The sequence below is a fragment of the Capra hircus genome, chromosome 17 (genome assembly GCF_001704415.2).
Source record: "Capra hircus breed San Clemente chromosome 17, ASM170441v1, whole genome shotgun sequence".
NCBI classification, from domain to species: Eukaryota; Metazoa; Chordata; class Mammalia; order Artiodactyla; family Bovidae; genus Capra; species Capra hircus.
The window spans coordinates 3,443,442-3,457,553 of record NC_030824.1 but is presented as its reverse complement, the minus strand read 5'-3'; the positions used below and the strand labels follow the sequence as shown (position 1 = coordinate 3,457,553).

The 14,112-nt window shown below is 40.5% G+C and overlaps 1 protein-coding gene across 3 annotated transcripts in view; it reads right to left on the bottom strand.

Annotated features, from left to right (window-relative positions):
- The window catches only part of TTC28 (tetratricopeptide repeat domain 28), a 574,371-nt gene that overhangs the window by 239,451 nt on the left and 320,808 nt on the right, over nucleotides 1-14,112 (bottom strand). The window lies entirely within an intron of this gene.

Genomic DNA, 14,112 nt, shown 5'->3' with positions numbered 1-14,112 from the left:
TTCTAAGGAAGCCACAGGATGGGTTTTCATGGTGAAGCTTTATGTTGGATGTTGAATAAGAGATAAATGAGACAGTTTCTGGCATCAAAAGATAAACAAAAATAACAATAATGGCTAACATCTATTACATCTTTACTATGTGCTTCCACTAGGCATGATGTTAGTGTGTTATGTGCATTTTTAATCTCTTTAACAGCCCCATGAACATTTTCTGTTTTTACCCTCATTCTACAGATAAGTAAACAAATGTTGAGAGAGGCTGAACAGCTAACTTGAGTGTTTTTAAAAAATAATATGACTCTACTCATACAACTCAACAGCAAAGAAAGCTAAACGATCTAATTCAAAACTGGGCAGAAATGTGTATTCAGATAGACATTTTCCCAAAGAAGATATACAGATGCCCAATAGGTACATGAAAAGATGTTCAACATCTCTAATCATCAGGGAAATATAAGTCAAAACCTCCACGATACATCACTTCACACTTGTTAGAATAGCTATTATCAAAAAGTCAAGAAACAACAAATGCTGGGAGGATATGGATAAAAGGGAACCCTTGAGCACAGCTGGTGGGAATGCAAGTGGGCACAGCTATTGTGGGAAACAGCATGGAGGTTCCTCAAAAGACCCAAAACAGCCCTCAGGATCCAGCAATCCCACTTCTGGGTATTTACCAAAGAAAGCGAAAACACTTGCCAAAAACAGACACACACCAGCCTGTTCACTGCAGCATTACTTACAATAGCCAAGACATGGAAGCAACCCAAATGTCATCAGTGGACGAATGGATAAAGAATGTGTGGTGTGTATACATTATCTGTTGCTATTTAGTCACTAAGTTGTGTCTGGCTCTTTTGCAACTCCATGGACTATAGCCCGCCTGCCTCCTCTGTTCATGAGATTTCCCAGGCAAGAATACTGGAGTGGGTTGCCATTTCCTTCTCCAGGGGATCTTCCCAACCCAGGGATTGAACCTGTGTCTCCTGCACTGCAGGCAGATTCTTTACCCCCGAGCCACCAGGGAAGCCCTGATATGTATGTATGTATGTATGTATGTACATACACACACACACAATAAAATATTCTTTGCCATTAAAAAAGAATGATATCTTGCTACCTGCAAAAACATGAATACACCTTAAGGGCATTAAGCTAAGTGAAATAAGTCAGAAACAGAAAAGCAAATATCCTTTTCTCTCACTTTTATGTGGAATCTTGAAAAAAAGAAAAAAGCTAAACCAAAGCAAACACACACCTGAGCTCACAGATTCAGATAACAGAAACTGGTGCCTGCCAGGAGTAGTGGCAGGGGGATGGGCAAATGGTTCACACTGCCAGTTATACAATAAGTAAGTCATGGGGATATAATGTATAGCATGGCAATCCGTCTAGTCAAGGCTATGGTTTTTCCTGTGGTCATGTATGGATGTGAGAGTTGGACTGTGAAGAAGGCTGAGCGCCGAAGAATTGATGCTTTTGAACAGCGGTGTTGGAGAAGACTCTTGAGAGTCCCTTGGACTGCAAGGAGATCCAACCAGTCCATTCTGAAGGAGATCAACCCTGGGATTTCTTTGGAAGGAATGATGCTAAAGCTGAAGCTCCAGTACTTTGGCCACCTCATGTGAAGAGTTGACTCACTGGAAAAGACTCTGATGCTGGGAGGGATTGGGAGCAGGAGGAGAAGGGGACGACTGAGGATGAGATGGCTGGATGGCATCACTGATTCAATGGACATGAGTCTGAGTGAACTCTGGGAGATGGTGATGGACAGGGAGGCCCGGCATGCTGCGATTCATGAGGTCGCAAAGAGTCGGACACGACTGAGCAACTGAACTGAATACTGTATTGCATATTTGAAAACTGTTGACAGAATAAGTTTTAGAAGTTATCATCAGGGACTTCCCTAGTGGTCCAGTGGTTAAGAATCTGCCTGCCAATGCAGGGGACATGAGTTTGAACGCTGATCTGGGAAGGCCCCACATGCCACAGAGCAACTAAGGCCACGCACCACAACTAGTGAGCCCATGTACCTAGAGCCTGTGCTTCACAACAAGAGAAACCACCATAAGCAGCAGCCCATGCACTGCAATGAAGAACAGTCTCCAGAGTTACTGTGGCGATTTCTCAATGTGCAGAAATATCAAATCATTATGTTGTACACCTGAAACTGACATGTCAACTGTACCTCAATAAATTCTTAAATCATGAAACTCTACTACATCTGTCCTTCACATGTCACATTACATGCAGTAGTCTAAAATAAGCATCTCGTGCCTAGCGGCACAAAAATGAATAGCAACTCCCCAAATTAGCAAGGCGTAAATTATTTTTTCTTTAGTAATAAACATTCAATTCTGAACCGGGACGACTTCACAACATGCAATCTGCCTTTCATTTCCTATAATCATTCTACTTCCCTATATCTACACTATTCACCTGTGTCAATTCTGATATACATGTGAAGCAACGCAGACAAAAGAATGTAATGCTGTGTATTCTTTTTAAATTCTTCATTTATTTATCTCTTATTTATGACTGCATCAGGTCTTAGTTGTGGCATGCAGGCTTCTCTCTAGTTGTGGTGCATGGGCTTAGCTGCCACGTGGCATGTGGGGTCTTGGTTCCCAGACCAGGGATCAAACCTTGTCCCCTGAATTAGAAGGCAGACTCTAAACCACCAGACCACCAGGGAAGTCTCAGTGCTGTGTATAGTGTTCAAATGGTTTATCAGTGCTCACTTAATCCCTCCCAGTCAGTCTCTACAGAGAGAAGAAATGAGAAGAGGTGTGTATCAGATCACCTGCTGAAATACTTTCTCAAGGAAGGTACCTCAGTTTACAAACATGTAGAACAAAGACGATACTCTGTAATTGTGTGGCTTATTTTAGGGATTAGAGGAGACGCTGCCTGTACCCTGTGGGACACAAGAAATAACCAGCAAATGGTAGCTGTTGTTATAGTATTACAGGTTTGCTAAATGACATATCCCAAGGAATTCTCCAAGCAAGAATACTGGAGTGGGTAGCCATTCCCTTCTTCAGGGAATCCTCCCAACCCAGGGATCGAACCTAGGTGTCCTGCACTGGAGGCAGATTCTTTACTGTCTGAGTCACTCAGTTCAGTTCAGTCGTTCCATTGTGTCCGACTTTGCGATTCCACGGACTGCAGCACGCCAGGCTTCCCTGTCATCATCGACTCCCAGAGGTTGCTCAAACTCATGTCCATCGGGTCAGTGATGCCTTCAGTCTTTCCCAGCATCAAGGTCTTTTCCAATGAGTCAGTTCTTCACATCAGGTGGCCAGAGTATTGGGGTTTCAGCTTCAGCATCCGTCCTTCCAACGAATATTCAGGACTGATCTCCTTGAGTCCAGGGGGCTCTCAAGAGTCTTCTCCAACACCACAGTTCAAAATTATCAATTTTTCGGTGCTCAACTTTCTTTACGGTCCAACTCTCACATCCATACATGACTACTGGAAAAACCATAGCTTTGACTAGACAGACGTTTGTCTGCAAAGTAATGTCTCTGCTTTTTAATATGCTGTCTAGGTTTGTCATAACTTTTCCTCCAAGGAGCAAGCATCTTTTTAATTTCATGGCTGCAGTCACCATCTGCAGTGATTTTGGAGCCCCCCAAATAAAGTCTCTCACTGTTTCCATTGTTTTCCCATTTATTTGCCATGAAGTGATGGGACCGGATGCCATGATCTTCATTTTTAGAATGTTGAGTTTTAAGCCAGCTTTTTCTCTCCCCTCTTTCACTTCATCAAGAGGCTCTTTAGCTCCTCTTCCCTTTCTGCCTTAAAGGTGGTGTCATCTGCGTATCTGAGGTTATTGATATTTCTCCCAACAATCCTGATTCCAGCTTGTGCTTCATCCAGCCCAGCATTTCGCATGACATACTCTGCATATGAGTTAAATTAGCAGGGTGACAATATACAGCCTTGACATATGCCTTTCCCAATCTGGAACCAGTCCATTGTTCCATCTCCTGTTCTAACTGTTGCTTCTTGACTTGCATACAGATTTCTCAGGAGGCAAGTAAGGCGGTCTGGTATTCCCATCTCTTTAAGAATTTTCCACAGTTTGTTGTGATCCACACACATTAGCAGTTCTACTCAAAAATCATCCCCTATGTTAGGCTGCTTCTGGGTGACCCATGCTAACTACTTACACACTTAAAATTCTTGGGACAAGACAAATATTAGAGAGAATGATGTTAAAAAGTCAGTCATTTGCCCAAGATAATAACAGTAAGTGAGACAAACTCAGAAAAACCAAGCAATAAACATTGAATCATAAATATCTTATGGTAGAAAATGTCCTTTGAAAGTTATTGATGTTCCTTCGACAGCATCCAGATAGGAGTCAGAAAGCCCAAACTATTTAAGGATAGCAAAAACTATTAGAGCTATTAAAAGGGTCCTTCTTGTAGGCTTTTGTACAGATAAAATGGGAAAAAATATGAAAGGGCTGGATAAACTGATTCACCATTTGTCCTGTTCTTCCTTCTTGAGACATGGGACAGTAAGTTAACAGAAATCATACTGAAAATAATTCATGCTAAGTAATTTGTAACCTGGGTATATCATTTTCAGATAATTATGCCACCACACTGAGGTAGAGTGATTGCACTGATAGTTCCAATTTTTCACCCCTCTCACCGAGGATGCAGTAACGGCTCGAGGCTCAGTCAAGTTCACTTGCTTATTAGGCAATAAAATGTGCAAGTGTGATTCAAGCAGAAGCTTGACAAGAACTTGCTGCTCGGCTTTCATCATAACAGCATGCCCAGGGTGACCCGCTGGAGAATGAGACACACGGAACAGAGCCTGCTCTGCACGGCTGTCCCAAGGGATTTCTCAGACACATGAGGGAGGCAAGGCAAGGTCAGGGAAGCTGCCTTGCCAGCGTCCAGCTGACTTCAGCTGATGGCAGACACACGTTAGCCCTGCTGAGCCCAGCTCTGATCGGAGATATGTACACAAAAATAAATGTGTATTGTTTTAAACCACTGAGGTTTTGTGGCTGGTGTGTCATAAGGCATTACTGTAGCAACAGAATGCTGATATACATGATTATTAAGCATGTGAAAATTGTTTACTCACTATAAAGCCCAGACTCCACCAGAATGACTACATGACAGTATCTCAACTATGACCGAGTTGTGTGCGTTTGAACAGGGTTTGGGTAATCACTTTTCTTTGGGTGTTTCTAATCAGATTTGAATAAAGAGATGCATCAAGCATGGGACCTTTCCTATTATACTAGTTTTAAGCTCCAAATCAGAAGGCATCAAGGAAACTGAGCTGCCTAGGTCATATCCATTTGAAAAAATTATTTTGTATAATGGCCGACTTCCTAGGTGCATGCAGGGGAGCAGCACAATACTATACTAAACCCTGGGCTAAATGCCTACAGTATCTTTCCTATTTCCAATTTCTGTGATTTCTCATTCGATACCTTGATAGAGAATCCTGTTTTCTAACTATACAGAAATATTAGTTTCCAGTGAGAAGAAAAAGCAGCTGGATTTCTATTTCTATTGCCTGGAAAGTCTTCTCCAGTATTTTAGAATCTAATCTTTGCATATCAATCTAGAAGAAACTCTATAAGCCAGGAAATCCACTGCTTTTCATAGCCACATGGGACACTGAAACAGCCAGGTGCCAGGGCAAATGAAACTTAGCAAACAGGAATAAGGCAAGCCAAAAGATCTGTTTCTAAACTTCAGTGGGAGAAGGGCCCAAGTCACTGCTTTCTTGTGATCCTTTACCTAAGTCCAATTCCTTCCGTAATCAAGAGAAATAAAGAACAAGAAGAAAACATAAAAGTCTGAGAGTCATAATAATGAATGTGCTAAGACAAAATATTTTGAGTTCTTCAGAGGAAGCTTATCATAGTAATTAACCTAGTACTATTAATTCTATTGTCTAATCAGCTAACAACAGGAATTAAACCTGCAGAACCTAATCAGAAAAGGACATTCTCTAAAAAATATATATATATATATATATGTTAATGCACAAATATGGAATCTAGAAAAATGGAACCAATGAGCTTATTTGCAGGGCAGGAATAGACACACAGATGTAGAAAACAGACCTGAGGGCACAGTTAAGAGAAAGAGTGGGACGAACTGAACGAGCAGCACTGCGTAAGGCAGAGAGCTGGAGGGCGCTGCTGTATAACACAGAGAGCTCTGCTCGCGCTCTGTGATGACCTAGAGGGCTGGGATTAAGTAGGGGTGGGATAAGCAGGGGTAGAAGTGAAGTTCAAGATGGAGGGGATATATGTATCAGCTCAGTTCAGTTCAGTCGCTCAGTCATGTCTGACTCTCTGCGACCCCATGAATCGCAGCACACCAGGCCCCCCCTGTCCATCACCAACTCCTGGAGTGCACTCAGACGCACGTCCAAGTCAGTGATGCCATCCAGCCATCTCATCCTCTGTCGTCCCCTTCTCCTCCTGCCCTCAATCCCTCCCAGCATCAAAGTCTTTTCCAATGAGTCAACTCTTCACATGAGGTGGCCAAAGTACTGGAGTTTCAGCTTTAGCATCAGTCCTTCCAAAGAAATCCGAGGGCTAATCTCCTTCAGAATGGACTGGTTGGATCTCCTTGCAGTCCAAGGGACTAATTCACATTGTTGTGCAGCAGAAACGAACACAACATTGTAAAGCAATTATCCTTCAATTAAAAATAAATTTTAAAAAGTGAAAATTCTCTAAACATAATAAAGTCAATAACATGAATTAGAGTTTTCCTAAATTCAAATGTCTTTGCTCAAGATTTCAGTCAATGTTTTCAGAATCTTTTTGAAATGATTCATTTCCCACATTTCTAAGTAACAGTATGGGACAGAGATCAAGTCCTGTGAGACTAGAGCTGGTCAGCTGCAGTGAAATCCTTTTACAGTTTTAAAAGTTTAATATCAGACATTGTATTTAAACCTAAAGGGCATGTTGAAGACTTCTGTGCCATCAAGAATGAGCTAACAGCTTCTTTTTTGGTCATTTACACTGGAGATGCATACTCTGGTACACTCAGGAGACTAAAAGCAAATGGAGTTTATGAACCAGATTAATGGTCTGGTCCCTGAGGTCCTAGTGCAGAGTTTATTTAAGATGAAAGCTTTGGGTACAGAAGCGAGTTTTTAGATATAACCAAGATTCTCACTTAAATGGCCCCATAACAGCATTAGTACTGAAACCCTCTGGCTCATTCTTTCCAAGGCTCCTAGAAACAAGAACACTGCAGGAAAAGCTGGTCCAGGGCACTGCCTGCAGTGGGTACAGGGAACGAGCTCTGCAAGTCCAACAGCAGAGCAGGTCGGGGAGGGGTGCATCTGCCAACAGGAGTCCTTTTAAAACACTGACTCACGAGGCTGGGAAAATCTTTTCATCCAGGTCACTGAAACACATCTTTGAAGGCAGAATGACTTCAAGACTCATCTATGTTAATGATATATGTGGGAACGAAAGCCAATTGCCACGGTAATGCATATTTAGTAGCAAGAACCAGTGAACCAGAGCAGGCTCTGTGACATACTAGTTTGAAAATACTTGATTCTAAGAAAGAATCAGTTTTCCTTTCAAGTTGTAATGAGAATTCCAGATCTTCTACAAATATGCATTTAATGGGAAATGCAATGATCCTCACTATACCTTTCATGTCTAATTACCCTTTATGGATTACTTTTTTCTCCTTTACAAATTAATGAAGAATTAGCTTTCTGTTGGTGGTGGTGGTGTTCCTTGTCTAGACCATCTAGTTTCTTAGATGTTAGCTCTTAGATACTCTTCTTCATTTAATCAGTTTCTTTGAGAAAAGCAATAATATTTCTTCTTCAGTTATTTAATTTCATCTCTATTTTGATAAAAAAGTAACACATTTATTATGACTATTTTTCTGATCCATTTTCTATTACTTAAAAAAAAAAAGGTTAACACGATCATGAAGAAGAGACATTCTATCTTTAATAAAACGCCTAATTCAGGTCTCAACATGCTGGCCAGTGAATGCCTGAGTACTGCCAACACCCAGCGGCCTTCTGGCAGCATGGGGCCTTCTAAAAGCTGTTCTCTGGCAATAGTCTTTCACGCAAGCACTAATTTTATTATAGCTAGTTTATGATTTTCCCTTATTTCCCTGCTATTTTTAAACATGGGGCTGTAACAGGAGGCAGCCAGAGGCTCAGGAGATGAAGGAACCATTACACACTGTTGGGCCTCTGTGGTATCAGTGGCCTTTGGAAGCTAAGGACTCAAACGCAACGTCAAAGAGTATTTGAACACAGGGTCCCTCACAGGAACTCTGCCCAACAAGAAACACATTGCTTCGCTCACTGAATTTTCCTTTTAATTTCTGCTTTCAAGTCCTTGTGGTCTCTCAACACTCTCCTCGGCTTTGCTCTTTAAAGTTATTTTTGCACGTTGCTCATTCTAGCCAGGCCTATTTAGCTGCATTTGACAACCCTGTCTTGGGGAATGAGTTTTTGACATTTTGCATAATGTACCAGTAGTGATTTCTGTAACCCAATAAAACAGCAAATAATGTATGCAAGACCTTGCATGAAGAAATACCAAATTTACTTCTTGTCTGTCTACATGTAACTTTGGGATGCAAGCATTCAGAAACACTGGCTCTGAATTTATGCTAATTAGAAAAAAATGTGAAGAAGTAGAATGGATTTCAAGGATGGTTTATCGGGAAAAAGAAAGACATTTATGAAACGGTAGGAGGAAAACCATGTGTTTTCCTTAGAAACATACTTTTAATAACTAAGATAAGCAGAGCTCTCACATAGGAAAGTGATAATTAAATGCCCTAGGCCCAAACTGCACCATTATCAAAAATAAGGGGGAAAAGTTCAAGATACAACCCAAGTTGCACATTTATAAATACCAAAGCACCATGACTTTAAGCTAGAAAAAAACACAGGTGGAAGAGTAGGGACCAATCAATGACAAGAACAGTGAGTTGTGAGTCAGAGGGGTTGCAGACTAGTCCAAATCTACTTCTAATCTGCCCCAGAGACAACCCAGGGTTACATTTACTTCAAAACAAAATAGAGAAAGATGAGAAAAGTCATAAGCACATAGACGTATGGTTCTAGCAATACTATTAAACAGTATGAATCTCTGGAGCGGACACTGCCTAGCAAATATACTTTGTATGAAGAAGGTAAAAGCCCAAAGTGACACTATAATTCCTCGGACAGAGATCCATAGTATCGTACAGGAGGTGATGAACAAAACCATCCCAAAGAAAAAGAAAAGCAAGAAGGCAAAGTGGTTATCTGAGGAGGCTTTACGAACAGCGGAAGAATGAAGAGAAGTGAAAAGCAAGGGAGAGAGGGAAAGGTACATCCAATTAAACGCAGAGTTTCAAAGAATACCTAGAAGAGATAAGAAGGACTTCTTCAATGAACAGTGTTCCATAATGGAAGAAAACAACAAAAGGGGAAATATTAGAGATCTCTTGAGGAAAACTGGAAATATCAAGGGAGCATTCCACCCAAAGATGGGTACAATAAAGCAGAAAAATGGTAGAGACCTAGCAGATGCTGAAGAGATCAAGAAGAGATGGAAAGAATACATGGAAGAACTGTATTTAAAAAAGATCTTAATGAACCAGATTACTACACCCAGAGCCAGACATTCTAGAGTGCGAAGTCAAGTGGGCCTTAAGAAGCACTGCTGTTAATAAGCCAGTGGATGTGACAAAATGTCAGCAGAACCAGCCAAATCCCTAAAGGACGGTGCCATCAAGGTTCTGCATTCATTATGTCAGCAAATCTGGAAGACCCAGCAGTGGCCACAAACTGGAAAACATCAATCCTCATCCCAATTCCCAAGAAGGGTAATACCAAAGAATGTGCTAACCATCGCACAACTGCACTCATCTCGCGTGCTAATACGGTCATGTTTAAAATCTTTCATGCCAAGCTTCAGCATTATGCGAATCAAGAACTTCCAGAAGTCCAAGCTGGATTTAGAAAAGAGGAACTAGAGATCAAATTGCCAACATTCACTGGATTATAGAAAAAGCAAGAGAACTTTAAGAAAACATCTAACTCTGTTTCACTGACTACACTAAAGCACAGATCATTTAGATCATGACAAATTGTGGAAAGCTCTTAGAGAGATGGGAATACCAGACCATCTTACCTGTCTCCTGAGAAACCTGTATGTGGGTCAAGAAGCAATAGTTAGAACCTTGTATGGAACAACTGATTGGTTCAAGATTGAGAAAGGAGTACAACAGGGCTATCTGTTGTCACCCTGTTTGTTTCACCTATACACTGAGTACATGATGAGAAATGCCAGGCTGGATGAGTTACAAGCTGGAATCACGACAGTCAGGAAAAACATCATCAACCTTATATATGTGGATGATAATACTCTAATGGCAGAAGGTGAAGAGGAACTAAAAAACCTCTTGATGAGGGTGAAGGAGAGGGTAAGAACCGGCTTAAGACTAAATATTAAAAAACCTAAGATCATGGCATCCAGCCCCATTATTGCATGGCAAACAGAAGGGGAAAAGGTGGAAGCAGTGACAGATTTCCTCTTCTTGGGCTCTAAAGTCACTATGGATGGTGACTGCAGTCAGGAAATCAGAAGACAAGTGCTTCTTGGCAGGAAAGCTATGACAAACCTAGACAGTGTGTTGAAAAGCAGAGACATTACTCTGCCAACAAAGGCTCGTATAGTCAAGGCTATGGTCTTCCCAGTGGCCATGTAGGGTTGTGAGAGCTGGAACATAAAGAAGGCAGAATACCAAAGAATTGATGCCTTTGAACTGCAGTGCTAGAGAAGACTTCTCAAAGTCCCTTGGCCAGCAAGGAAATCAAACCAGTCAATCCTAAAGGAAATCAACCCTGAATATTCACTGGAAGGACTGACACCAAACCTGAAGCTCCAGTATTTTGGTCATCTGATGCGAACAGACAACTCACTAGAAAAGTCCCTGATGCTGGGAAAGATCAAGGGCAGAAGGAGAAGAGGGCGTCAGAGGATGAGATGGCTGGATGGCATCACAGATGCAATGAACATGAACTTGGGCAAACTCCAAGAGATGGTAAGGGACAGGGAGGCCTGGCGTGCTGCAGACCACGGGCTTTTAAAGAGCCAGATACGACTGGGAGATTCAACAACAACAATAATGAAGAAGGTGAAAGCTCAAAGTGACACTAGAATTCTGTCTCAGACTGTCATCAATTACAGATTACACTTTGTCATTAAAAACAAAAGACTCTAAAATAGCTTTCATATGTACAGAGGTCAAACACTAAGCAGAATTTATTTCCCATTAATGTCCTTTTCTATTTACCTATTTCCATCACCTGTGTTTCATTTCCTAACACAAAAACTAAAAAGGCAAACAGATATGGAACCCAGGTGCTACCTTAACACATCCTTGTAGAGCAGGTGATCAAACTTTGTTATTGTAAAGCCACTGTCAACAGCTCCACTGTGGGACCCATAGCCTAGATCAAACTTTAGCCAGTCAGATCCATCCATTCTACAGTGTATCCTCTGAATTTACAAGTAAGTTTATCTTCTGTAAGAGTAGCTATTAACTTGACTGATAAATAAGATTAAGATTATTCAAATCTTTTAGAATGTTCTAAAAGCAAACTGCAGAAGTCCAAAACAATATTCTTTGGTTTACCACCCGTTGATTGTATGTGATTTTCACAGTCATATATACCTTATTCTTCTCTGGCATAACCTCGAGCTATCATAGTTAATGAATACTCCTTATAGCATGATAGATGGGCATGATCTGGTAATGTTCTTTATGAATTATCCACTCTAGATTGGAAAAAAATTCATTTTACATGTAGAGTATAACAAAAGGGGTAAAAGAACTTTAGAGGCTTAAATGTGGGTGGTTTGAGTAGCCCAGATAGGTCTTCATGGATGTGCCTGCAATTTGACAATATTATTACAACTTCAAAATGTAAGCTCTTTTCTCATAATATGAAGCACAATCATCACTCAACCAGGCCAAGGTTGAGTTGATTTTATAGAATGCTTGTTAGACATGGTTTATGACCTCAGGAAGTGAGTAAAAGACACAAATACTGTATTACCTACCAGTGATGCAGTGTAAAATTCAATGGACTATAAGTTGGGAGTCCCTGATATAAGAACAGGGCTTCTTATATGGGCTGTGTGTCCTCTGATAGGTCTCTCTGTCTCAGGGCCCTCACCATCTCAGCTATAAAATGAAGACAAGTTACTCTTTAACATTTTTGTTTGATCCAAAAGTTGTGATTCTAAATAAACAAACACAGGAATCTAAATATTCACTAGCAAAGAGTACATAATAAACTACTTCCAGTCATGACAGACCAATTTGTAGCTAAAGAGTCCACTTGTCAAGAACAACTAGGAAAAAATGGATTTTAAAAAACATTTAAAGGCATTAAAAAAAAATAACTGAAATTACAAATGTAATATGTAGGCTTAACAGCAAGTCAGAGCTAAAGAGAAAATATTTGTGATCATGAATAGAGCATAGTAAAAAATATCTAGGCTGAAACACACAGAGATAAAAATTTCCCAAAGATAGAAAATGCAGTATAAAGAATTAGAGACAAATGGAACATTATGAAAAGGTATAAGTTATATACAACTCAACTCCTAGCAGGAAGACAGAAAAACATTTGAAGGGATGATAGCTGAGACTATTCCAACACTGATGAAAGCATCAAGCCACAAATTTAAGCAGCCCTAGAAACTTCATACAGGATAAATACAAAGCAAATCACATCTAGGCAATGTAATAGTAAAAGTGCTAACAGTCAAAGACAAAAGGAAAAAGCAAGAAGAGGGAGGAAAAAAGACATCTTCAAAGGATCAACAGTAACACTGAGATAGACTTTTCAATAGAAAGAATGGAAGTAAACAAGATGAACAGTGCATATATTCACATAATAGAATACTATGTAGAAATGAGAATATATATTACTGCTATAGGTATCAACAATAATGAATCTAAAAAATACCATATTCAGCAATAGAAGCTAAGCACAAAGAATATATTTTGTGAATCCATTTTATAAAGTTCAAAAACAAGAAAAACTAACCTACACTATTATGTGACTTAACCTACACTATTAAGTCAGGATAGTGGTTATCCTTTGGAGGTGGTTAATACTAGAAGGAGATGAGACTGGGTTGTTGATAACATTCTAGTTTCTCATTTGGGTAGAGGTTAGATATGTTTACTCTGTGAAAATTCATTTTAAAAATAATTTGTGAACTTTTCTGTGTGCATGCTATATTTCAATAAAAGTTTATTAAGTAACACATGAATGGATAACAGCAGTCTTTAAACTGCAAGTTCATTTCACAATGATTTCATATACAACTTTCTTCCCTTTTATTTTTTTGCATGTGTGCTCAGTTCAGTTCAGTTCAGTTCAGTCGCTCAGTCGTGTCCAACTCTTTGCAACCCCATGAATCGCAGCACGCCAGGCCTCCCTGTCCATCACCAACTCCCGGAGTTCACTCAGACTCACATCCATGGAGTCAGTGATGCCATCCAGCCATCTCATCCTCGGTTGTCCCCTTCTCCTCCTGCCCCCAATCCCTCCCAGCATCAGAATATTTTCCAATGAGTCAATTCTTTGCATGAGGTGGCCAAAGTACTGGAGTTTCAGCTTTAGCATCAGTCCTTCCAAAGAAATCCGAGGGCTAATCTCCTTCAGAATGGACTGGTTGGATCTCCTTGCAGTTCAAGGGACTCTCAAGAGTCTTCTCCAACACCACAGTTCAAAAGCATCAATTCTTCGGCACTCAGCCTTCTTCACAGTCCAACTCTCACATCCATACACGACCACAGGAAAAACCATAGCCTTGACTAGACAGACTTTAGTCGGCAAAGTAATGTCTCTGCTTTTCAATATACTATCTAGGTTGGTCATAACTTTTCTTCCAAGGAGTAAGCATCTTTTAATTTCATGGCTGCAGTCATCATCTGCAGTGATTTTGGAGCCCAAAAAAAGAAACTCTGACACTGTTTCCCCATCTATTTCCCATGAAGTGATGGGACCGGATGCCATGATCTTCGTTTTCTGAATGTTGAGCTTTAAGCC